At 45.8% G+C, this 26,926-nt stretch overlaps 1 protein-coding gene across 1 annotated transcript in view; it reads left to right on the top strand.

Annotated features, from left to right (window-relative positions):
* LOC125281939 (dual oxidase 1-like) overlaps positions 1 to 26,926 on the top strand; it is a 383,795-nt gene that overhangs the window by 13,378 nt on the left and 343,491 nt on the right. Inside the window, 1 exon segment of the mRNA XM_057313042.1 lies at positions 11,690 to 11,787. The gene's annotated coding sequence lies outside the window, so the exon portion shown is untranslated.

The raw sequence follows: 26,926 nt of genomic DNA on the forward strand, positions 1-26,926 counted from the left end.
TGGGGTGCCTAGCTGGCCCAGTGGGTGGAGCATGTGGTTCTTAATCTTGGGGTTGTGAGTTTAAGCCCCACGCTGTGTGTAGAGATTATATAAGTGAGTAAGTAAGTAAGTAAATTAAAAAAAAAAAAAAAGACGGTCACTGCCTCAGGAAGCTTTTGGGTACGTCAGTGGTCCTGAAAGTAGTGTATGTAAGAATCACCAAGGAGAGTATATGAGAGATGCAGGCAGGGGGGCCTGGTGCCTTAGTCAGTTAAGCGTCCTACTCTTGTTTTGGGCTTAGGTCATGATCTCAGGGTCATAAGATCCAGCCCTGTGTCAGGCTCTGTGCTCAGTGTGGAGTCTCCTTTCCTGCCCCACCGCCTCGTGATCTGGCTTTTTCTTTCTCAAAAAAAAATTTTTTTTTAATGCAAATGCCTGGTATTATCCCACAGAGATGTTGGATGATCATTGCTGATGTGGAAGCCTGTCACCTGCATTTTATTTATTTTTTATTTTATTTTATTTTATTTTATTTGTTTTTTAAAGATTTTATTTATTTATTCGACAGAGACAGAGACAGCCAGTGAGAGAGGGAACACAAGCAGGGGGAGTGGGAGAGGAAGTAGCAGACTCCCAGCGGAGGAGCCTGATGTGGGGCTTGATCCCATAATGCCGGGATCACGCCCTGAGCAGAAGGCAGACGCTTAACCGCTGTGCCACCCAGGCGCCCCTGTCACCTGCATTTTAAACTAGCATCTCCTCGTGCTGAAAGAACACTGCTGTAGTGTTGCTGTAAGGACGTTGTAAATCATCAGGACCTAGAGTTTGGGAGGCCCCCAAGACTACCTGCAGGTTCCGTGGTTCACTAGAAGGACTTAGAGAACTGCGAGAAGCCATTATCCTCATGGTTATGGTTTATTACAGGGCAAGGATGCGGACAGAAGTCAGTGAAGGAAAGGCACACCGGGCGAAGTCCAGGGAAGACCAAGCATGAGCTTCTAGTTGTCCTTTCGCAGTGCAGGTGTGCTGACTTCTCCCAGCACCGATGCTGCCAACCAGGGAAGCTCACCTGAGCCTTGGTGTCCAGGATATGTATTGGGGGTTGTCCCATAGGCACTGCCTACATGGCTGAGTTTAGTCTCCAATCCCTCTGGAGATCAGACTGGTGTCGTGTGTGGCCCAAGGCTCCACCAGAAATCAAATTGTTAGCATGGACTGTCTGGTGTGGCCGAAGGCCCCCAGCTAAACAAAGACCGCCTTATCAGGCAGGGGATTCCAAAGGCTCAGAGGTGACTTCCCAGGAGCTGGGCAATGGCCAAATCTTCCCTGGGGCAAGCTTAATCCTTTCCTGCATACAGCCTAGAAAGTAAATTGTTATTCCTGTCATTACTAGGGAGTTCAAGAAATTACTGCTTTTGGGGCGCCTGGGTAACGCAGTCCTTAAGCGTCTGCCTCCGGCTCAGGGTGTGATCCCGGCGTTCCGGGATCGAGTCCCACATCGGGCTCCTCCGCTGGGAGCCTGCTTCTTCCTCTCCCACTCGCCTGCTGTGTTCTCTCTGTCACATAAATAAATAAAATCTTCCAAAAAAAAAGAAAAGAAATTACTGCTTGTAGGTAGAAGATACATTGCAACCACATGTAGTGTAATTTGCCACAAAACTAAAATACCAGAATTTCTGCACCCAAGTGAAGATGTCTCCAGAAGTGTGTCATACTTGACACCTGTCGTAATGTTTTCATCAAGAATTTGAGTAAAGAACAGGAGTTAATGCTGGGAGACCGTTCATTTTTAGAATCAGGATTTGAAAATACTTCGACAGGTTGTAATGAAGTGCTAAAATCAACAAGGTAAAATTTATAAGGAATAAAGGTAAAATGACAGACTTAAGTTAAAGAGAAAAAAACAGCTGAGAAGTTAAAGATATGTGGTATGTGCCTTAGCTGTACCTGGGTTCAGAAGATCTGGGGAAGATGACTGAAACGGGTCGGCAGGCTTCTTTGTGAAGGGGCAGATGGTAGATATTTTAGGTTTTGCAGACTAAGAGGCAAAATGAAGGATATTATGTAAGTACTTAACAGGAGAGAACACTAATATCTATAAAATTTTTATTGACAGAATTTCAAATAATAGTTGAGTATGTATATATATTTTAATACAGGTCTAATAAGAATGGAATTTTTTTTCGGGGGAGGGTTGGATAACATGTTTTGTAATTGGAGCTCACAGGTAGTGTTCCGTATCATCACAACCAATGACAAATGTTCAGTCTCGGGGCTGATCGTCACGGAAGGTTACAGATGTCATCTCTGACAGTGTCTGCATACTCGTAGGTGCTCTTGCACACTGATACCAGTTCGGGAGCATATCATTTCAGTTTAGTGTATTCATCGTTTGGCAGACATCGATAGAATTCCACTAGATTCTTTTTGATGTTTGCCTTTCCGCACGTCATTACAGTGCAGATTCCTCTCTCCGATGGATGGTCTGATGGAAGTGCCTCAGTTGCTCGGTGAAGTGGGTTTGAGATACGTGAATTTTCATTGTACTTGCATTGAGGTTTGAGAAATGCCGCTGGAACTGTAGTTTGAGCTCAAAACACATCTGCTACACGTTTGTGTGGGGACACAAATCCACTTCTCTCTTTAACTTTTAATTTTTTTCATTTTTAATTAGCCTCTATGCCCAGCTTGGGGCGTGAACTCCACCCTGAGGTCAGGAGTTGCACGCTCCTCCGGGTGAGTCAGCAGGCGCTGCTCTAACTTGTGGCGGCGGGGGAGCCATGTGGCCGCGTCGGACGTTGCTTGTGAGTAAGATGCTTGCAGCCACTGAAATGCCGTCACTGCCCGAAGTCCCTCATATGAGCGCTGCTGTGCCTTGTCAATTTAGGCTGAGCTCATGAAGAAATGTTAACATGTAGGAGCAAAAGCTAATTTCCGAAGCAATTCAATGTTTGGTAATAGTGATGAGTAAAGGGGGGGGGTCTTTTTCAAATAGATTTCAGTCTTGGCTCTGCGGTTGAAAAGTCACAACAGAGCCTTGCACAAACCATTGAACTGCAGTGTGGTAGGACAAGTCAGGCTATTTTCATGAGGTTGCCGTTGGTACTACTGGCTCAGTAACACATGATGGGTTCGAATACTTTCCACAAAGTTCCTGCTCATGAATGATAGACTGAATAACCATAGTTTAAATGCTTTAAGCAACTTATATTTTCATCATTGTATATTTTCCAGCTAACCCTTTTTCTGCTCTGCAGATATTTTTACTGTCATAAGTTATAATGTGTCTTAGCAGATTCTACTCCAGGTTGTATTAAATCAGGGTTTTCTTAATATCTTTAAAAGTGTTCTCACCAGCAGTTCCACACTGACTGCCCTCAGAGGCCCCTTCTTCAGTCCCATTGACCCCTTGAACAAACAGCCTAGCAGTGTGGGGAACACCTGTTGGCTCAGTCCTTCGCCTCGTTCCTTCACTGACTCTCTGTTGTCATCCATGTAAGATGAGGGACCATTTAGGGTTTGGAGCAGAGAAGCGATGCCGTCTGATCTAGGCTTGGAATCGGTCTGCCGTGGTGAGCGTGTATGCTAGGGTGGCAGGGCTGGGAGCGGGGAGGCCTGTTCCGGAGTGCTGTAGTCATTTCGGTGAGGGATGGTGGCTCCGGTCACGATGGTGTTGGTGAGCATGATGGCGAGGGGACAGCGTCTGGGCCTCTTTTGTGGGAAGAACCAACATTACTTGCTGACAAGACCGGATGGGGAATGTGGGAGGAAGACAGGCGGCAGGGATGACGTCCGTTGTTTCTCGCCTCAGCAGCTGGAAGGCGGACGTTGTCGTGAACGGAGAAGGCTGTGTGTAGGAAGGTTTGTGGAGGGGGCGGGCCAGTCAGCACCTGGGCTTGGAGGTGTCGGACGTTTCACTGAGTTCTCTTCGGTGATGCTCCATTTCCCCAAGGGGCCTACAAGCAGGCCCGGCAGAGAGTACACCTGCCAGGGTTTGGTCAGGAAAACCCGGGCCATTCTCGACAATTAGTCGTACGGGGAATTAGAATCCATCCCTACCTCTGGGAGGGCTGGCAGAGTTGAAGAGAATGATGTTTCTCTTCATTTTGCCCACGTTGCCTCTTATTAGCGTTCACTGCCCGCCGCCCTGAGCTGTAGCGGGAAGGGGTTTTGGGAGAAGTAGCTCTGCCGTCTCGGTGATGCGCAGGAGCAGGCCGCGGTGGGGCTGCGGTGCAGAGTGAACAGCGGTCAGTCCAGCGCAAGGCCAGGCAGTCGGGCTGAGCCGGAGGGACAAGTTTTAGCTTTGTTAGCATAGAAGCAGCATTTGAATGAGCTTGCCTGGGAGGTAAGCATAGCTGAGAGGAGAAAGGACAGAGCCCTGGGCGACTCTGGAAGGAGGGAGCCATCGGTGGGGTAAGAAGAAAATCACGAGAACATGAGTGGGAGATCAGCTCTTGTCAGTTGTCGAAAGGACGAGCCCTGGGCTCTAATGATTGGATTGAGCAGTGCAGAGGTCGTCGGTAGTCTTAGAGGGAGAAGTTCGTGGAGTGGTGGGGGCCAGAGCCAGTGGGTTTAAGAGAGAAAAGGAAAAGAAGAATTTGCGATATCGAGTATGTTGTGTGTATGCTTGTTTGTGGAATTATTTGTACAGTAGTTGTTTTAAAGTCCCTCTGGGCTGATTGTCATATTTGTTCCCTTCTTGATATTGGCTTGTGTTGATTTTCTCCTCCCACGGGAATTGACGCTTTTCTGGTTCTTCCTATGCTGAATAAGTTTGGGGTGTGCCCTCCCCATTTAGGATATCATGCAAGGAGACTTTCCATTGTATTGAAATCTGCTGATTTTGGTCGTGGTTTAAATCCAGTCTTGCTTCCTAATCCCCCTGCTCCAGTTTACTTTTCAGAGTGGTCAGAGAGCTTCTGCAGTTACTCTTTCCAGCCTTCCTAGTTGCTCTTTCTAGGAGAGGCAGGAGGGAATGTGCTTCGTCTTCCTTACCTAGATCTGGGACTCTTCGCTTTGCAAACTGCTTCCATTTGTCCAGGTAGTGATCTCCAGTTCCACCGAGACCAGTGATGCCCGCACGACTGTGTCTCTTGATCACTTACCACTCCCAGGCCTTGCAGGAGATTTCCTGCTAAGTACTGCACGCATTTGGTTCATGGGTCCTTCCTTTGGTGCCTCTCTCAGGTAGACAGAATGACCCTTAGGTATACCTTAGTAGCCCATTCGTTCATTTGTGTACAATTGAAGCGTTGTCTTGTCTTGAATATGTTAACTGTGCCTATTAATTAATTTGAGTAGAATAGTGTTTCTTTCGTATTTTTAATGAGCCTTTGTGCAGTGGAATTTTCTATGGATATCATTTACAGTGTAGAACAGAATGGTGGTTAAGAGGATGGGTGTTGGATAGGTCTTGCTTTGAACCTCAGATTCGATTCTTATTCCCTGCATGTTGACCAGGTTCCTTAAGCTCTAAATCTGTTTTCTTATCTGTTAAGTGGAGATTATCATAACTCTTTGACAAATGTGACAGAACATAGTTCTTAGTACATGGCTAGTTAGGGAAGGATCAGCCTGAGGTTCAGCAAATACGGTTCCCAGTGATGTAGTTATTTCTGTTGTGGGGATTTAAAAGCTAATCTTATTCCCTGATGAGTTTGACCAGCGTATCTAAGATGTGCAAGCAGTTGGTATTCACCGTGTACTCTGCATGTAGAACGGGCGATTTGTTGTTGTTGTTGTTCCTAATACCGGTTTTTCAGCAATTAGTAATATTGCCTCTTCATTTCCCTAATGTATTCACATCATCAGTAGCTTACTACCGGTTGGACCGCAGACCCTGTACCATGCGCTGGCACACAGATGAATGGGATGCAGTGACCTATGACCTATGAGCTGGTCCACTGTCTAGTATTAGAATGTGTTTGACTAGAAAATTATTTTGAAGCGTAAAGAAGCTTTTGTTTGCCCAGATAACTTTCATAATCATGTTTGCATTCTTTATACATTTTTGGTTTTTCAGAAAGTTTCTTCTGACCTGTGTTCTTCAGTACAGGTTACTACGGCTTGCCTGAGTGCAGAAACCTTTGGTACACTGAGCTTAGAGGAAGGGACACCTGTGTGAAGTGGTTATATATTTTGGACATTAGAGACCTTCACAGATAATTTAAATGGTTAGAATGTTGTGCATTGAGAAACAGTGGTTTGGGGCTTTATTTGGCAGTTAGCATCAAGCGGACCATTTCCTGCCAGGGGCTCACCCTGCATGGTTAATTCAAGCCAGAGATCTTCTAATATGGCAGTGTGTCATGTTGACTGTTACTCAGCTTCAGAAAGAATCTTTCTGTCATGTTTGCTTTGGAAAGCCCAAATCATGTCCATTGTTTTAACAGTAATAATATCTGGGTAACTTGGGAAGCCAGAATAGCATCGTGATTCTAAGGTAAGCTGGTGTTTGAGTGCCTGATTTCTCTCTCCCTTGTCTGCTGTGTGACCTTGGAAAATGTCTTAAGTTTTTTTGGACTTTGTTTTCTCACATGCAAAATGGAACAAGAGTAGTAATCAGTTAGGGCTGTGAGGATTCCAGAGCTGGTGCTTGTAAAGCACTTGGGAGAGACTGCTATGACATCACACCCTCCGCAGATGGCAGGTTGTCACTGTTGTCCGGGTGAGTGAGAGGCGGGTGTCAGGGACTGTCCAGGTTGGACTGTGCACTGAAACGAGACGATTAGAAGCAAAGTGATCGTGTGGAGTTCGTTACCTGTTCAGGAAGCATAGATTCAGAGTGTGTTGTGACTGGTGGGAAATTCTCATTTGCATGTTAGGGGGAAGAGAGTTCAGAGTAGCCTGAGGACCCCGTGTACGTATAAATGTCCCCACTTATGCCAGAAATGTAGAGAGTGTCCATCTTACAAATACCTTCAAGGAGCTGGCAATTTATTTCATTGTATAATGAGCCAAGTTTAATTTTTCTTTGTCTGGAGCAAAAGAATTTAAGCATTTTAATTATAGGATTGGGGAAATACCTAGTTTTCTGCCCTAGTTGAACTAGTTCAAATTGTTATGCTTGTACTTTAGTAGTTCCGTGCTGGACGTGGCCCTAAGCTGCCCGCTGTTCAAATGGCAGACATCCAGCAGGTCCAGTGTTGATAAATGCGGTGTTGCTATCTGCTTGAATTCTCCTTAAAATAGAAACTAGAGTGAGGAGCAATTATAAGGCCCTCAAAGTCAGTGTATACGCTCATTTATTCATCATTAGGTCATTCACACATCAAGTGCATGTGTTCTGATCGTGTGTTTTAGGTGTTCGGTCCAGTGCGTGCTGTTGGTTATAGAGTGGCGAACAGAAACCAGACGTGGGGAGTAACTGGGCTGTCTTGTGTTTGCGGTTAGTAAGGAGAATAAAGCCAGTTCCAGCGGACTCGCGAGATTTCCCTGAATGACATTTTCAGGTTTATACTCCTAACAGACAAGAGGCAATAAACAAACAAACAAACAACGACAGTAGAAAAAGAGGGCTTTTAAAGAGCAAATGTTACCTGCTGCAGGCACTGGGGCTTTTTGACCTTCACTTTGGTTTTATTTAATAGTGCTTTAAATATTTGTCTGGGATGGCGGTGCTGAGGCTGCGGAACTTAGGCTGTCGTTGTCCCCAGAATCTTGCTGTTTGGGTGGAGGAAGACACTGACAGGCCAGATTTAACATCCGCTCTAGTTTGTTGCACAGGAAGCTCCACCACCGCAGAGTCCTGCGTCTCTCTCGTCTATTGCCTTGTGTCCTGGGGCCTGGGGCCGTGCATGGCATTTGTCAGCCACTCCACAGATACTGGTGTCATGTGAAGGCGTGCTGAGGGGGACAGGAGAGAGGTGTCTCACCTGGGGGAAGGGCACGGCTCCCACCGCACATGCGTCCAGGTCATCCCGGGGAAGAAGGTCCAGGTGGAGGAGGTGTCGAGGAGGGCACAGGTTGTTCTGTACACCGAAAATGGCTTAATGTTGCTGCTTTGTAGGATTCACGGGAGATAGCATGACAGTCAGACTGGGCTTGATCATTCAGGGACCGACAGGTCATATCAAGGAGTTGGGATTTCCTCTTCTTCAAAAGGAGTAATTCTAAAGTACTAGAAACCAGGTGTCCTGATACCCAAGCCGGCACTCTTTTCATATTACACAATGCGTACAATGTCAAGCAAGTGTCATCAGGTCTTGGGTTCCATATCCATTAGTGATAGCCGGACTATTAAAGTTCTGTAAGCCCCTGGTGAACTTTTCATCTTTTGGGGAGAGTGAGGATATAGGAGAAATATTTGTTTTCTCAGGTGTGAAAAAAAGTTGAAACTCTTTAAAGGCAAGCAAGGTCCATATGTCTTTGAATTCTAGTTCTCCGGAAGGATAGCAGGTATGTGTAGTAGATACTCAGTACCCGAATAAATGCAAAAAAATACAAAAAACCCTTTGCTTTTGTGTATACTCTTGTAGCAGGCGTTGTACTGGACTCTGCAGGGTGATAACTGGATGAGAAATGATCCTCTCCAAAAGGTCTTTGCAGCCGAGGGAGGGAGACAGAGAAGTCAGTCAGTGATGATGGTACAGTGTCTAAGTCCTGTGATAGAGGTGCGCCCAGGGCATTATGACAGGTACTCATCTTTCTTCAGTCCCCCACATTCTTTTTTTTTTTTTTTTTAAAGATTTTATTTATTTATTCGACAGAGATAGAGACAGCCAGCGAGAGAGGGAACACAAGCAGGGGGAGTGGGAGAGGAAGAAACAGGCTCCCAGCGGAGGAGCCTGATGTGGGGCTCGATCCCATAATGCCGGGATCACGCCCTGAGCCGAAGGCAGACACTTAACCACTGTGCCACCCAGGTGCCCCATCAGTCCCCCACATTCTTAACCCTTTTTATACCTATTGTAATTTACCCCCTACCCCAGACCTATTTTCCCCATACCTTCCAGTAGCCTCTTAGTAATTTTTCTTCATGGTCATACAGACTCATCTCTTCTTCACATTTGATTTCTGGCAGACAGTTTCCTGGAGATCTCTGTTCTGTTCTTTTCCGAGCTGCTTGCTCCTTCGGTCTTTTATTGTGTTGTCCCAGGATGTTCCTTTGTTCTCATCGTTTGGCTTTTGTCCACAGTTGGATTTTATGTTTGTGGCAACTCTTGTCTTTGTCTTTCTTCACTGACTTCTTCCTTTTGGTGGCGTTAATTACTTTAAAAAGATAGTACAGTGTTTTTGGGCAAGTTGAAGACAGCCTTCAGCATTCCCTCCTCTTGAGCAACACTGCTCCGGCTTGGACTTGTTTCTCTCTCTCCTGGTGCACAGCCACCATTCTGGAATCTCCCTTCATCGTCGTCCTGGGGATTCCCTTATCCCTTCTAATGGAAGCTCACGCCTTGCTCATTTTTTGTTGATGCTCGTGTTTTGGTGGAAGACTTTCTCCAGGGTCTTTCTGACATAGGATGCTTAGGAGGCAAACCTTTTGGGACCATGCATGATTGAAACTTGATTGATGGTTTCGCTGGGTATAGAGTTCTGTATTGGAATTCATTTTTGTTCATAAATTCAAAGATTGCTCCATTGCCTTCTTGTTTTCATGTTACTGTTTTAGAATTCAGAAGCTATTCTCATTTTTCCTTCGTATGTAACTTGTTTCCCCTCCCATCTTTAGAAGCTTGTAGGAGTTTTACAATTTGTCCAAGTCTTTTGAAATGTCGTGATGGTGTACCTTGTGTGGTCGGTTTTCATCCACTGTGCTGCATATTCAGCGGGTCCCTTCATTCTGGTAACTGGGAGTTTTCAGTTCTGGGAATACTCTTTGGCATTACTGTGCTGAGGTTTTCTCTCTTGCTTTTCCTTATTTTGTTTTTCTGGAAGTCTTATTATCCGGAACTTGGCTGTCCTGGGCAAAGGTTGTAATTATCTTAATACCTTTTTCTTCTTCTTCTTCTTCCTTCCTTTGCTCCTCCTTTTCTGCCTTTTTTTTTGGGGGGGGGGGGCTTTTTTATTCTCTGTTCAGGGAGAACAGAGAGAAACTTTTCTTTAGTTTATTATTTCTGATTTCAGAAAGGTTCTTTAGATTTCCAAGGGCTCTTTTTCTATTTTTCTAGAAGAACATCCTGTTTTTCTTTATTGATTGCAGTGTTGTCTTACCTCTATATTATTGATAGTTTGTATAGTCTCTGTTTCTTTTAGGTTGTTTCCTTCCTTCTCCTGTCTGACGTGGTGGGGCCCTTTGACTTTTACATCAGGGTATTCTGGGTGGGCCATGTGTTGGGGGTCCCCAGGGTTAGTATCTTTAGATCTGTCTTTTGGAGCTGATCAGATTCCCCAGAAATATTCTCCAGTCCCTTTCCGGCACAATTCTGACTTCAGAATCTGGAAGCCAGCGGTGTGCGTGTGTGGTCTGTTGTAGGAGAGCTGGAGAATTCACTGTTCACTGTATGTACGGTCATTAAGTCCAGGTCTGTTCAGTGCAGCTGGGCAGGGTGACTTCAGTCCATAGATGCCTCTACTTTTCCGGGGAATGCCCCCTCCCATCTTCTTTCAGAGTGAGGGGGCGTCACGTTGTGCCTGGTGTTGAGGTTCTGGTTTCAGCTTCCATGGCCTTCCCCGGCTCCTCTGTATTTGGGGCTATGCCTTCTTTACCCCCGTTCTGTCTACACTGCTGCTGCCACTTCTGGTCTTCTAGGACACTGCTGTGCAAGTGGAAGTGGTTCCCGCGTGTTCCACTGCTGAATTAGGACCTGGCTTTCTTGGGCCTGCTGACTCATTTACTCTACTTCAGTCTTTTATAGTTTCTGTCTCCTCCAGGTTTCTTCTTTTTACTTTTTTGTTTGGGTCTCAATCTTCCATGTTAGAAGATTTCCTCAGTACTTCAAAAATCTTGGCTTTTTTCTCCTTTCAGTTCTCCCTGTGCTGTTTCAAACATTTTTAAAAAAGATTTTATTTATTTACTTATTTGAGGGAGTGAGTGTTTGCACAGGAGAGAGAGCAGAGAGCACAAACAGGGAGGGGCAGAGGGAGAGGGAGTAGCAGACTCCCTGTTGAGCAGGGAGCCTGACCTGGGGCTCCATCCCTGGACCCTGGGATCATGACCTGAGCTGAAGGCAGATGCTTAACAGACTGAGCCACCCAGGCGCCCCTGTTTAGAACATTTTAAAAAAATATCTCTTTAGTATAGTTTTGATGGAAGGCAGTGGAATAGATGTCTATACTCTGTCATTGTATCGTGCACTTATTAGCCAACCACACCGTTAATTTATGATTTTTGATATGTTTGAATAGTTTCCAGTTGCTTCACATGTATTTCTTTCCTTTTTTTTTTTTTTTTTTAAGATTTTATTTATTTATTTGACAGAGAGAGATACCAGTGAGAGAGGAGACACAGGCAGGGGGAGTGGGAGAGGAAAAAGCAGGCTCCCAGCGGAGGAGCCTGACGTGGGGCTCGATCCCAGGACTCTGGGATCACGCCCTGAGCCGAAGGCACACGCTTAACGACTGAGCCACCCAGGCGCTCCTTCCTGTGTGTTTCTTAAGTAGAAATAGGTTTGAAGACAGGGACGTGGTGCCCTCTTCTCACCCCTCATCCCAGGCGTTGCCCAGTAGGCTTGCGTGGGAGGTGATGGAACTGGCTGAGGGGTGAGTTCAGTAGAGCTTCAAGAAGTGAAAGGAAGGGGGTTTTAATGCGCATGTTGTCTCTCCTTGTCAGGTTCTCTGAGGACTATGGAAAGAGGAAAGAGAAACCGGGAGCATTTCCTTTAAACCCACGTTTGATTTCTTCACAGAGTTACCGTGGCCTTCAGAACTGTGAGTATAATTCTCTTGCTACATTTGTGTTTTGGTTTTTCCTTTTGTTTTGATTTTTCTTTCATCTGTCTTAAGGTTTCTTTGACATATACTAGAAACAAATAAAAGCTAGTTGATTTTGCAGAGTAGGTGAGGGAAGAAATATTAGTTGTTTAGTGCCTTTTATGTGTGGAGAGAGGCAGGCAGGATGACAGTCCTGTCCCTGATAGTTGTGACAGTAGCAGCATGTGCCCTAGAAGAGTGCCCCAACAGGGTCAGCACTGGGCCATCCAGCTCCTAGGTGAGTCTCTGGCAGTAATCCCCTGAATGAGGCTACCCTTTGTCCCTGTTTCACATTTGCATAACTGAAACAGAGGTTAAAGGTTACTAAGTTAGTAAAAAGCAAAGCTGGGATTCAGACTCAGTCTGGCTTTGGAGCCTGTGCTTTTTACTCGTGTTTTATTCTTACGGGCTCTGGATTCAGATGTTGGCTTGGCTGCTTACTTACTAACTCTTCACTAACTACCGAAACCTAGCTCTCTCTCCATGCCAACTCTTCACTGACTACTTAAACCTAGCTCTTTCCTCTGACAAAGGGTGCTGGTGATGGGACCGCTCTCCCAGGGTTGTGGTGAAGATGCCATAAGAAATGTGAAATGTGCTCAGCATTCACAAATGTTAGCAATTGCTATTCGGTGGCAGTTCCCCCACTTTAATGAGAGGAAAAGTAAGCCCCAGAGATTGGGTTATTTGTGATTTGTTAATTTGTAACCTTGGCACTTGTGCTGCACTCCACAGTTGGGAGGTTATAGAGTTGAGATTTTATTCCAGTTTGTCTTATTTCCAAAGACTGCTCTTTCTGGTAGGCCTAGTGGTAAATCGAGGACAGATCGTTGATAGAAGATTCATCAATCTGTCTTGTGGTATTAGCATTGGTAAGATTTTAGCAATACATTGCTTTGGTGTAAAAGCCCCATAAACTTAGACTTCATGGATTCAGAATTCAGAATCATTTATAATTACGTTGAATTTGACTTTGGCAAGTGTCTTTGTCTTAGATGTCCAAGGGGCAGGACCCTGGATTGTTTTTCCATTTCCTTCTGGGGGTCAGTTCACTTTCCTCCTTTGTTCTCCTTTCTCCTCCAAACCCACTTTTGTTTCTGCCAGGATTAGGTATTAGGGAAGGGAAGGAAAATTGTGTCACGAAGTTTCAGTTTCCAAGTAAGGCCTGGAAGTCTTGCTCCTTTTCTCTGATTCCTTCTACCCTTTCTTGGCTACGAGAGGCACCTGTTCTGTGTGCTGTGCCAGGTGTGACTCTGCTGTCTTTTGGAGAAGGCCATGCCCAGCTGTTTACATCCCTTGTCTCCTCCCCGCCCTCCCTGCACATTTCGATGTTTCTTCCTGTACCAGTGGGCTATATTTATTGGGTACAAGTCTGTTTCTGCATCTTTAAGGGCAAAGATTTTGTTATTTTGTTTCTGCATGTTTTCTGCTTGACCCATGGGTAGTTTTCACTAAATGCTGGATGAAGTAGTGTTTAATGCTTGCCACAAAATAAGTTCTCTTTTCTTAGTGGATCCAAACAAGAGGGAGAATATCAAGTATAACTTTTCATCAGCATTAGCTATTAAAAATCGTTCGTCATGGTAGAGCCCAAGACAGTTTCATATTTAGCAGAAGTTACACAAAATTTTTCTTCTTAATGTGATGTGCAGCGGAACGAAGGCCTGACAGGGAACTGAGAGCCTGTTCTTGGCTCACTGGAACTTTGAGCACCGGGATATAATCTGCTGCTTCTAGTTTGGCCCTCCCCTCCCCTTCCCCCCTGTTTGAAAATATGTAAACCCAGGAAAATAACCTTATAACCAGTGTTTCTATAATTGTTTCCCCCAATTCTGGACAACTGGTGAGGCCACACGAGTAAGCCTGGCTTTGTACAGCATCGACTTAATGGTGTTCCTCTGAGACCCGGGTTCCTTGATGTACCTGAGGGCCCTGGTCCACTTGAGCCCCTGCAGGACAGATCAGGGTCTTGGTTCTTGATTTGTTTTGGGCTGTTGCATTCTTAAGGCAGAACTTGGGATGGAGGTGTTTTACAATCAGAATTCTAGGAAAGCAAAGCAAAGTTTTGGAGGAGTTGAATTGCTGAAATATGTATGGAGATTATTTTCAGGGTTAATGGGGTGTGGGGAGGCAGTAGACAGAAAGGAAGGTTGCCCGGAGACCCATCTGAAAACCCCCATTTGGTGAATAAAGATGGCTTATTTAGCGTCAGGGCAGCTGAGAACAATCGACAGAGATTGAACTGTGAGGTTCTGGGGCTGTTTGTCCAAACAAAGAGTCGCTAGGGTAAGGCGGTGCTGGCTGTCGGCTCCGGAGGGCAGCTGTCCCTCCCTCAGTGTTGAGCCCTGAGATTCGGCTGAGGTGTGAAAGGCTAGTGTGTTGGGAATAGACACTGGTGGTGGGGGTTGGAGGGTGGGGGAGAGTAGAGGACAACCAGGAGATTGTCGGCACGCTGTTCAGGGAACCAGGTGAGCAGCAGCGGAGGCTGGGATTGGAGCAGGAAAACTGGAGGTGGTGAGAAGCAGTTGGGCCTTGGATGTATTTCAAAGGCAGAACCAGTAGGATTTGCTGACAGATTGGATAAGGGGTGTGAGGACAAAGGGAGGAGTTGAGTTGACTAGAAGGCTCTTGGCCTGGGCAACTAGATGGGGGGAAGGTTGTGGGTGGAACTTGGTTTAGAGGGCCAGATGGGGAGCTCACTGTAGGCATTTTAAGTTTGTGATTCTGTTAGGGATCCAAGTAGAGATGTCATGTAGGCAGTTGTAAATAGGCATTTGGAGCTTGGAAGAGAAGTCTGAGCTGGAAGTGGCCATGAAAACGCAGTGACGGTCTGTGGTCACCGAGGGAGTGAGCACAGAGAAGACAAGCAAGCCTGAGCCTCGGGTCACTCTGCCATCGAGTGCTCAAGGACGAACATGAGCAGTGTTTGGCACAGAGCAGGTGTGAAGAAGACCACAAGCACTGGCACCATGGGAAGAAGGGAAGAAGTGTCCAGGAGGAGGATGTGATCAACTCTCTGAAGTGTCAGGAAAGGTCATGATGAGGACTGAGGTTTGGCCTTCGGGTTTGGCGACTTGGAGGACACTCTGGCAAGTGCTCGGCGCAGTGTGGGGGCGTGGTCAGAATGAAAGCCCGCCTGGACGGTGGTGTGAAGGGGGAGAGGGTAGTGAGACAGATTGCATCTGGGTGACTTTGGTCCAGGGTGTACGGTCATCCTCACACTTACTCACCGTCTGGGTGCAGAGCAACGCAGCCGGGTCCCTGAGGTCCGTGGTGGTGTCTTCATGTCCCGGGCGGGGAAAGGTCAGGTTCAGAGCTTACAGTAGCTTTCTCAAGAGTACGGAGCCGGCAGGCTGACGCCAGGTCTCAGGCCATGCACGCTGTCCTCAGCTGCCCTGCGTCCTGAGGGTGGAGAGACACTGTTGAAGGGGGGAAGGGGTAGCGTGGTTGAAAAGTTGTAGGAAAACACTTATGTCCTGCTGGAAGTGCTTCTGTTAGAGATTCTGTTTCTTTTTCTTACTTAGAAATTTCACTTCTATCAGAGGGTGGTACGTGCATGTGTTCAAAAGTAAAACAGTGTTGAATGGTTCATGCAGAACCCAGCGGGCTCCTGTCCTGCCTCCACCATCCGCCTCCCAGAGCTGCCTGGAATCCTGCTTATCTGTTTCTTGTAGCATTTCTGTCCACGGTTCCCAGCAATATCTATGTAGAGGCAGGGCCATCGATGCGTCACTTTTAGAAAAAGTTACATTTTGAACTCCCATCTTCCCCCACATAGTTGTAGCACAATTTTTGTTTAGAACCATAATTTGGCGAACTGTTTTGACTTTGTTAATGTTGCTCACTATTGAGCTGGTGAATGTAGCATGATTATATTCCCTTTTAGTTCCACTTTTTGTTTTCCTGTTTTCTTGAGCTTAACAAGTGCCACTTTTTTTTTCTGTTTGCTTGATATTTTTTTTTTTAAAGATTTTATTTATTTATTTGACAGAGATAGACAGCCAGCAAGAGAGGGAACACAAGCAGGGGGAGTGGGAGAGGAAGAAGCAGGCTCATAACGGAGGAGCCTGATGTGGGGCTCGATCCCACAATGCCGGGATCACGCCCTGAGCCGAAGGCAGACGCTTAACGACTGCGCCACCCAGGCGCCCCTGTTTCCTTGATATTCTTAAGAGTTCTCACTCTCCCTGACAGTAGGGCCTCTTAATAAAATTTGCCATCTGCTCATGTGTATTCCTTCTGTCTTCACCCCCAGGGACATCTGTTTTCTTGCATGCTGGACAGGTTACTCTCCCATGGTAGCAGGGTTGAGGTGCGTAGGGCAGATCCTGCAGGAGCAGGCGAGACCAGGTAGAGAATCGTGATGGGGAAGACAGTGATGGGGAGCTCAGAGGGAGGGGGACGGTGTCCTCCTGAGGGAGCAGGTCCGGGCATGGTTAGTGGGGCTGGCGGTAGTTGGGGAAAGGCATTCCAGGTGGAGAAGGTGAGAAAAAGCAGAGCGGGACGAGATCGGTTACTTTTTGTTAACCTACAAAGCCTGTATTGTGGCGCCTCGCTAGGTGGTACATGTTAACTTAGTTACTGACTCTTCCTTTAAGACCTTTAAATAGATTTCCATGGAAAATGTGACATTCAGATCGTTAAACATGTCGTAAATTTTTTATTTTTTGAAAGATTTTATTTTTTAAGTAATCTGTACAGCCAGCGTGGCGCTCAAACTTACAACCCCGAGGTCAAGAGTCGTACACTCTACTGACTGAGCCAGCCAGGGTCCCCCGTCATAAATTTTAATATTTTCTTAAAACTTTCGCATAGGATATATCAAGACACTTAAATCCAAGAGATCATCTTAAACTGTTGATTCCATGTATTTGTTCATGGAAAAATCTTTATGGACTATCCCGTCACTGAGGCCCAGCCAGTCATCGTGCAGGAGTGACCAGTGCAGCCCCCCGCTGCGGTCGTCAGGCGGGAGCAGGATGAGTGACCACAGGACGTTTCAGAGGCTGCTCTGTGTCTAGCTGGATGCGCAGGATGGTGTGCAGGGAGGCCGCGGTGTCGCGGAGGCGGGCAAGCGCAGCCCTGTCTCCGTGGCCCAGTTAGGGAGGCCCGTCGTGAACTTGGGAACGAGTTGGTGCAGAACCAAGAGTGAGTGGATTGGTTTCTTTTGAAAAGAAGCATCGCGCAGTTTGAAATGCTGAGGTGGGATTATAGGAAATAAAGTCCGTAAGTGCCTTTCAGGACTGCCAACTCCAGGGCACCTTTTACGTAAATGTGCTGCACCTTTTATGTGGGTGCCTGGCTATTCTCCTGGACGGTCAGGAGCCTGTGTTTAGTTCAGTGGGTCCGCCGTGTCCAAATGTTACCTGCTTCCTGAAGCTTCTGCTTTATGCTCCAGGCTTTGCGCAGGACACCCTTTATCTTGCCAATAGTAGTTACGTTTGTGATTCAGGAATTCTACGTGAGGGAAGTCGTCAGAATTGTGATACCTGCCGTTTATGTGTGTCCTTCATCGTGTGTTTTGAGTTGTGTGTAGTGTTTATAATAACAAGGTAGTGATTACTGTCCCCACGCTGCAGAGGAGAGCCTGGAGCCAGATACCCGTCAGCCCGAGGCTCCATGTGGTGGTGGCAGGCTCTCCTGTTCCTTTACATGAAAGCTTAGCCCTTGCTCTGAAGTGCACGTGGTGCTCCTGTGTGCGGGCTCTGCCTGTGATAGAGAGGGCGAGGGCTGCCGCCCACCGAGCGGTCTGCAGACCCTCAGTATTGTCACGTGCCAGCCGTGCTTCCGCCACGTCGGGATGCGTTGTCACTAGTGTTGCCAACCATTGCACGTGGTTCCCCGTCATTGGTGTTTCTGCTCATACTGAAGAAAGATTATGGATTCATCCCATACTTGTAAAAATGGGAAAATAGGTCTGTTTCTGACCCTAGTAGTAGGCAGGCAGCTTTTCCTGTGCTTCTTACAGTCTGACTAAGGGGGAGAGAGGATGTTTCTTTCTTTCTACCTGCCTTGGCATATCGTTGCTATCTGCCAGGGGGGAGGGGCAAGTGGGGCGTTGGGAGTGGCGATGGCAAGGAAACATGTTAGATTTGTGTCTCCTGCTCATGAATTCTAAGTGCTTTAACAAAATAGACAAACTTTCCATCATTTCTTCTTTGATAAACTGTCTATTAAAAAGGATAGGTGTCTCAGCAAAAAATTCAACTGAAAAAATGGCGAGAAGCTTTGAGTAGATACTTCATCCATTTCCTGTAGATAACAACATGCACACAAAAAGACGCTCCCCGTCATCCCTCATTAGGGAAGTGCCCGTGACAGCCGCAGTGGGTAGCACTGCAGTCCTGTGAGAATGCCTCCCATTCCCACAAAACAAGGCAGCAGAAGGGGACAGTGCCCAGGTGCAGGGCTGTGGGACAGCTAGAACCACATCGCGCTTTGCTGGTGGGGATGCAAAGGGTTATAACCACTTTGAAAAAGTAGTTTGGCAGTTGCTTATAAACTTGAATATATACTTTTCATACGATCCAGCAGTCCTACATGGAGGCCTTTACCCAAGAGACATGCAAATTTATCTCTACACAAAGGCCTGCATATGATTGCTTATAGCAGCTTTATTCCTATTTACCGAAGATGGAGAACAACTCGGAGGTCCGTCAGGTGGGAAATGCGTGAACAGGTTGCGGTGCACCTGTGCGGTGGGGCAGTCCTTGTACAGCAACACAGAGGTACTGACTGCTGACATCCTCAGCAAAACAGGAGCGCGTCCAGAGCGTTCTGTTACGGGCAAACACAGAGCTCTGTACAACTGTGGTTCCCCCCTGATAACATTTGGATAAAGGCAAAACTATGGGAACAGATTGGATCAGTGGTTGCCGGGGGCTGAGGCTAGGGGAGGAGAGGACTGAGTACAGGAGGGCGTGAGGGTGCTTCGTGGGTGATGGAAGTAGGCCATGTCTGCCCTGTGATGGTGGTCATACACTGACTGTGTCAGTCAGAACCCAGCGAACAGTGTTTTACTGTATGTAAATTTTACCTCAATAAGCCAAACCCAAAAAAAGGTGGATGACTTATGTATATACACACACGTAGGTATTACACACACACACAGGCACACACATTTATATACCCACGCTTGAGCTCCCTTTTTCTTTCCAGTGGATTAAATTTAATTTTTCTGGATTAGGTATCCTGAAAGTTTAAATGAAATAGATTGTAGCACAGACACTTTGTGAAAACATAGGATCTTGGAGTCTTTGGTTGATTTTTATATTCTTATTCACGACCTGAAGGCTTTATAATGTGGTTTGTTTTTGTATAACATGGTTATGTAGTATGGATGTCACGTAATTAGCATAAATAAAAGATGTTTTATCAGTTAAATTATTTTAAGATTCCTTCCATGTTCAAGCTCTTGTAGCTGTGGAGAAAAATAGTTTTACTAGCTTTAAAAATTAATAAAAAATGTTTTCTTTGATTCATGACAAACTTATACAGTCTTCAGCTCTGTCTTTAATCAGCTGTAACTGTAGGGTATGATTATATTTCAAACCGCTAGACCTAAGAATGTACACAGAAAATAATACAAGTTAGCTTCACTAAACCTAAGGCTTCATTGTACTTGCGAGTCAGATCTCTTCACAGTATGTAAGAGGGTCGCTTGTTATTAGTATGTGGTGCTTTGCGATGCCCTGCAGAGCAGTCATTCAGCATTTTTTCCTAATAAACCCTTCTTAGCAAAGCCACAACAGTGGGCAGGGAGGGGGATTAGAGTGGAAAGTTGTGTATTTACTTTTCATTTAAAAATCAAAATTTGACTGTAGACAATAAGAAGGCCATTCATTTAAATGATGAGGTCTTCGTTATTTTGCCATCAGAGGATATTGCCGTGTGTGGTTATAATGGAATCTGATACAGTAAGATGCAGTGTAAGAGGCCCTTCCTGAGCTGCTTTATGTTTGCTTATCCCGTGCGCTGCTCTGGGGGCTGGGGGCTGGCTTCACTGTCTCTGGTAACCTTGTCCTCTGAATGGTCATCACGTAGTCAATATGCACTAACGGCCTCCGTGACCGTCGTGTTTGGGAACAGAAGGAGTAGGCTGCTCTGCCTTGCGTTTGTTCTCGTCTGACTGTCCCTGTGTTTTGCTGTGGGAATCTGTGCACTGACTGGTTTTGAGGGTTTGGCCCCTGCTGGGATGCTTCTTACAACTGGCGACCTTTCCAGCTGCTGTCCGCCAGGTGGCTGTCCTGCTGCAGTTGTCACCGTGCCGCCGCAGGGGCGCTGTGTGTCCCAGTGTGAGTGGTGTCTGCGGCTGGACAGCCCGCCCGCATGGGGGGATGTCTGCGAACAGCTTACAGTGTGACTCGCTGTTCCACTGAGAGGTTGTATTTGTAGAATAGAAGAAAAACGGATGTGGAGCATGAAGTTTGAAAAGTGTGTTTGTTTTCTTCTGTGGTTCAAAAGGGTACTTAACGGGTCATCTTAAACAAAATGTACCAAAAGATATTAAACTCCTTTGGGGCTTTTCTGGATGACTCAGGATCCTCAGTACGAACACCTGTCATTTTCAGCGTGTGGTGGCCCCACTTCTGCCATTTTCGTCAATATGAGGCTGTGTGGCGGGCAGCCTCTGAACGCCCTTCCACCACCCTTTCTAATTTGCTACTCCTTGTTTTTGTTGTTGTTTTGTTTTAAAATGAAGCCTTGTGTGTTTTTATGGAAAAGTTGTAAGTAGTATAGGCAACTTCCAAATACCCTTCACCTAGATTGACCAGTTGTTAACATTTTGTGACATTGCCTGCATGGCCCCCTCCCCCCACCTCTGGATATAGAAGTACATGTGGCACATTTATTTTCACACACTGGAAGAGAGTAAGTTGCACACTTCACGCCCTTTACTCTTAGGTACTTCAGTAAGTATTTACCAAGAACAAGGACTTTTGGGGCGCCTGGGTGGCTCAGCCATTAAGCGTCTGCCTTCGGCTCAGGTGATGATCCCAGGGTCTAGGGATCGAGCCCTGCATCGGGCTCTCTGCTCTGCTGGGAGCCTGCTTCTCCCCTCACACTCCCCCTGCTTGTGTTCTCTCTCTCGCTGTCTCTCTCTGTCAAATAAATAAATAAAATCTTAAAAAAAAAAAAAAAAAAAACAAGGATTTTTTACATAGCCCAAAATAATCAGTATAGTTATCAAATTGGCAAATTTAACATGGGCCATTCTGTAGTTTACAGTCCATATTCACAGTTGCTCTGTTAATTACAGTAGTTTTCCCCCCATACAGGACCCAGTCTAGAATTACATGTAGTATTTATTGATGTTTCTATGGTCTTTTTAGTCTGGATATGTTTCTCAGCCTTTCTCCATCATGGAGACTGTTCTAATTGTTTTGTAGGTCTTTCTTCCGTTTGGGTTCCTGTGATGTTTTCTCATGATTAAACTCAGATTACGCATTTTGGGGGCCAGGCTATCAGAGAAGTGGTGCTGTGCCTTTCTGAGGGCATCGTATCATTTCTCATATCCATTATTCGTCTCAGGATGGCACATGATGCCGGCTTGTTCTGTTATTGGTGAGGTTAACATCTAGGAATTTGTGGGGCTGCAGATTCTTGGACCCTACTCCTGACCTGCTAAGTCAGAAACTTAGGGCTTGAGTCTATGTTTTTAACAAGCCCGAAAAATGATTTTGATGTATTCTAAAATTTGAGAATTACTGATCTCAGGTGATCAAGTTAGGGCGGCATCTGCCTAGTGTCTGCTCTCTAAAATTAGCGTTTATCCTTTGTAATGAATGAGGAAATCTGTAGGGAAATATTTGAGGCTCTGTGACCTTTTGAGCTTTTAAACTGATCGTTTGGCGCCCCCACGGATGATTCTTGCTTGAACTAGTTATTACTAGGTAGTCGTGCAGTGGGGACGCTGTTCTTCTCACCTGTCAGCTGGTATTCTCCCTTAAGGAGAGTTTCCCCTCCTTTGTTGACACACTCAGTTGTTCACCCACTAGTACTTCACGGATTCTTGTTTGATTCAGGGGCTTATAGTCCTTAACTCTCATTCATTTTGATGCTGGAATGCCCCCTGATTTGGTTTTCCAAATCATCTCCTGTGTTGTTTTGACACGTCCCCATTCTTTTCTGAGCACGACCTTCCTTTTGGCACAGTAAGATACTCCCAGCATTTCCTGTAGTTTCTCTGCCCCTGTGGTGCAATCAGCTATTTCTCCAAGATTCCCTGGTTCCTTTTGGTGGGAGATGGAATTTAGAGGCCGGGATCTGAGTGGGAGGTGTGCTCCTTTGCTGCCAGGTATTACTGCTTCCCAGCGCTTCCTGTGTGTGTGCACGTGCTTGTGCAGCTCTGCTCCAGATGCAAACATCTTGTTGTGTTCGTAGGAGCCGACGAGTCTCCGATCAGTTTCATTGGCTTCCAGTTGATGCATTTTTCTTCCCTTCTCTTCTCTTTCTTTCGCAGTCTCACATGCACCTTTCTACTTCGATGGTTAGTCAAAGGTTGGAGTAGAATGTATTCTCAGATTTGGGGGTTTATCTTGGGGTTCCCCTGCTTCCAGCATCCCTCCTTTACATATCAGTTGGTCCTCCAGCCCTCATTTCTTTCTTCTGAGACCTCACGCCAGTAAGACTTTTGCTTTCTGCCAGTAGAGCTCGCCCTGGGTTGGGAAGCACGTTTAGTCAGAGGAGCAGCAAACTGGCAGTTGTCCTGGGGTAACTCCATTGTTCAGGGGAGAGCCTTCACCTCTGGTGTGTGCCTCTGGGCTTCCTGGGTTGTCCTGCCTATGCGCATTTCACTGTCTGCCAGGGATTTGGGCAGTGTATTTATATTCAGCCTTGGAGCTCAGCATTTTGCAGCCCTCTTGTTTCCAAAATTTCCCCCTTAAATTTATAGCCAGTGTGCTGCGCATTAAGGTGGTACGGTAGGGCTGCAGTCCTGCCCTCCCAGAGTTGGGGCTCACAGTATTGCCAGGCAGGAAAGTGACAAACACTCCCTGGTTTGTACCAGATGCAGGGACAGTTCTGACAGTAACTTCTTCTCAAGTGCTTGCCTGCCTTTGGTCATTTTCCAGTTCCTTCAGATGGTTGGTTTTAGTGATTTTGTCTGATTTTTATAATGATCTATGGAAGAAATTGCTCCATTGTCTTCATGTAACCATTTCGGAAGGCTCACTCTCCCTTTTGTCTTATTCTTTTCCTCTGAAATCTAGCTTCATCTCTATTTTTGTACCCAACGTTTCATTATGGTAACTTTCAAACAAATGGCAAAGTTGTAAAAATTTATGGTTAACATCCATAGACTCCTCCACCCCCTGGATTTTACCTATCATGTGTTATTATTCTTGCTTTCTCACGTAAATAACCAATTATCCATTTCTCCATATAGTAATCCATTTTATTTTTTAGGCTGTATTTCAAAGTGCGGATATCAGTATACCTCACCCTATGTGTTTCAGCGTGCATATTGTTTACTAGATAGAGTTCATTGTTTGTTTAGCGTATTTTTCTTTCAGTGTAAAATTTCTATACCAGCTGCACATAACTCAAGTATACATTCACTGAACTGTGGCAAATGCATCCACCTTTGCAACCCAAACACTTATTGAGACATAGACCATTATCATTTCCCCCAAAGGTTCCTTCATGTCCTTAGTATTCACAGTCCCTGCCGCAGCCCCTGCTGCCATTCTCACCCTGACCCCTGACAGCTGCTGCGTTCGCCCCCTCAGTTCAGTTCTGCCTGCCCAGGGGTTTCCTGTCAACAGAATCATACCGTGTACATGGTGTACGAGGCTTGTTTTAGCATAGTGTTGCTGAGCTCATCCATGTTGTTAGTGTATCTGTAATTCATTCCTTTTTAAATTATTATTTTTGGGGGGAGGGCAGAGGGAGAGAGAGAATTTTTTTTTTTTTAAGATTTTATTTATCCATTTGACAGAGAGAGAGGAGAGGGAGTGCACAGGCAGGGGGAGCAGCAGAGGCAGAGAGAGAAGGCTCCCTGCTGAGCAGGGAGCCCAACTCAGGACTCGATCCCAGGACCCTGGGATCATGATCTGAGCTGAAGACAGACGCTTAACCGGCTGAGCCACTCAGGGGCCCCGGAGAGAGAGAACCTTAAGCAGGCTCCACACTCAGTATGAGGCCGTGTGGGGTTCGATCCCATGACCCTGGGATCACAACCTGAGCCGAAACTAAGAGTCGGATGCTCAACCAACTGGGCCACCCAGGCTCCCCCTTGTCCTTTTAATCACAGAGTTGTGTTACGTTGTATGAGTCTGTCATATCTTGTTTATCCGTTCCTTTCTTGATAAACAGTTTTATTTTTGAAAGAAACTTTTGCTGGATGTGTGGAATTCTAGGTTGATGGTTTTTTTCTTTCAGCATGCTAAACATACTGTCATTATCTTCTCATCTTTGTGCAGATTTCTGAAACTCATTTTCTACAACTTTTCCATCTCTGATACTCTGCCTTGCAAATTTGAGCCACTCAGCTTCCCAAAACTTGGAAGTTTTCTCACCTTAACTCCCTGAGGCTGCTGCGCTGGGCTTGGGTTCCCTTCCTGTGCCCTGCGCCACGGTGGTTCCCAGCTGAACAGAGAGGGGACGGTGGGGCTCACAGGCCTGTGCCGCTCACTGTCTCCAGATCTGAAAAAAATAGTTTCATGGATTTTTACCGTTTTTCTATTTGTTTACCATGGCGGGGTGGGGGTGGGGGGCATCGTTTTCCGTACTAGTTACTCCTGCACGTCTGAAGTGGATGTCCCTAAGTCAATGCTTTTTAATGGAAAGCAGTTCGTATGCTCTATTTCTAAATTTTCTGGAAAATATTGTGAAAGAAATTTACTTGTTTTAATTTTTTTTTTTAAGATTTTATTTATTTATTTGACACAGAGAGAGACAGCCAATGAGAGAGGGAACACAAGCAGGGGGGCGTGGGAGAGGAAGAAGCAGGTCCCCAGTGGAGCAGGGAGCCCAATGCGGGGCTCGATCCCAGGACCCTCAGATCAAGCCCTGGGCTGAAGGCAGACGCATAACGACTGAGCCACCCAGGTGCCCCTACTCGTTTTAATGTTGATTTAGCTACCGATTTTACGATCTAGAAAATCTCAGGTTGATTTCCATTTTGACAGAGGGGAACCTGTATTTTGGGCAGACTTTCATTTTAGTTATTTTGTTATTAAACTGGCTTAGGGTAATTGGTTTATTCTGCATCGTATTTAATGGAAAGTAGCATTTCTTGCCTGCCTTAGCAAATGCTGTCCGGTTTGTCATGAACATAACAGTTAATCCCAACTCCAGGAAAAGCCTGTTTGTTCCGGTCTCTTGCCCACCCTGTTGGTGCAGTGTTAGTGTCTCTGAGACGCAAGGATAGCTGGGCCTGGTAACACGTGAACATGAATAGGAGGAAACGTGCGAGGATCTAGTCACTCATTCTGCAAGTAGCTGAGCTCCTGCAGTGACCCAGGCCCCGTCCAGAGGTACTGTTCCTTTTTTCCTCTGATCTTTCAGATGATTGGTTGGAGATTGGGAATTGTTTCTGGCTTTTCTCCTAGTTTTTGATATAAATTTTAGTACCTAAGTCTATGCCTTTAAAAAATACCTTTGTTAATTTGTGAAATTGAGATTATCATTAATAGTTAATGCTAGAACTGTGAGTATTAATCAAAATAATTTTTTATGATATAAATCTTTTATGAAACGACATACCATAAAATGAGTGTGTACGTACCTCGTCGTTTTTACCTACTAGCGATGGCTGCTTTGAAATAGAAAGCCCAGTAGAGTAATGGTGTTTGGGTGTGCGACATAAGTTAGGACCTACTCGAGAATGAGGGACTGACGGTGATTTCTGGGCCCCATGGCTAGACTAGTACTTGAAACTTAATGGGGAAGGATTTGGGCACCTGGAAATGATAATTTTGTTCTGGACCTGCAGTGTTGTTGGAGACCTACCTGTTGCATATTTGTGGAAACTGTTGATCCTACATTTATCATCTTTTGGTGGACCTAGGGCAGATGAGACTTGGTCAGCCCTCAAGCTGAACTTTCTTTACCTGGGAAAACTTTAATCACTCTTGTGTGCGCTTCATTTTGTCATAAATCCTGATATAAATTTCTTGAATGAAAAATTCTGCATTAGTGAGTATATAAGATTTTTAAAATTAATAACTATTGGTCCTCTTGAATTTGACTTTTAATCTTAAATATTTAGATTTATGAAAGATTAGAATATACTTATTAGGCAACGAAGGTCATTTTCTGTTATGGCGTAGACATCTGAAAGATCGTTCGGACAGTTGAAGAAAATATATCCTCCTTTCTGTTTGCCCTCACCCCCTACTTTTTTCCCCCACCTTGCTTTTATTTAAGTAAGAAGATGTGAAAGGGAAAGATGGCAGTGTATACCTTTTTATGCAAAAAAAAAAAAAAAAAAAGGTGGAGCTAGTTGATGAGTGGATTTCATCAGGAGGGGAGGATAAAAAGCCTGGCCGGGTGTTTGCATGGCATTTACACAGTGATCCTGATGGCTGATTTCATATTAGGACCTATTGTGGCTGCTGCCACGAATCAGCCCCCATGGGGCCGCAGACTTGTTTCCTTTGCTGCTGTTTGTGGGCTTGGTGACTGGTGCCTTCTGTCTGCAGCCTGTGACCTTGTGTAAGGGGGTGGGGATGGGGCTGCGATAGGTGCACACAAGGGAGAGAGCGTGCTGTCTTCTCCCGGAGCTGTGAGCCTGAGCCTGGGCTCAGCTGAGCGGGAGGTTGTTAAGAATGAGAGTGTAGGGGCGCCTTTGTGGCTCAGTTGTTAAGCGTCTGCCTTCCGCTCAGGGCGTGATCCTGGGGTCCTGGGATCGAGCCCCACATCAGGCTCCTCCGCTGGGAGCCTGCTTCTTCCTCTCCCACTCCCCCTGCCTGTGTTCCCTCTCTCGGGGGCTGTCTCTCTCTCTGTCAAATAAATAAATAAAATCTCTAAAAAAAAAAAAGAGAGAGAATGAGAGTGTACACAGTGTAGTTTTCCACTGTATAGAAAGATCTCGTCGTATGAGGTATGGATTGTAGCTTTGAGGTCATGTGCAAACAGCTGGCAATGTTCTGTG

The sequence above is a fragment of the Ursus arctos genome, unplaced genomic scaffold, assembly GCF_023065955.2.
Source record: "Ursus arctos isolate Adak ecotype North America unplaced genomic scaffold, UrsArc2.0 scaffold_16, whole genome shotgun sequence".
Lineage (NCBI taxonomy): Eukaryota > Metazoa > Chordata > Mammalia > Carnivora > Ursidae > Ursus > Ursus arctos.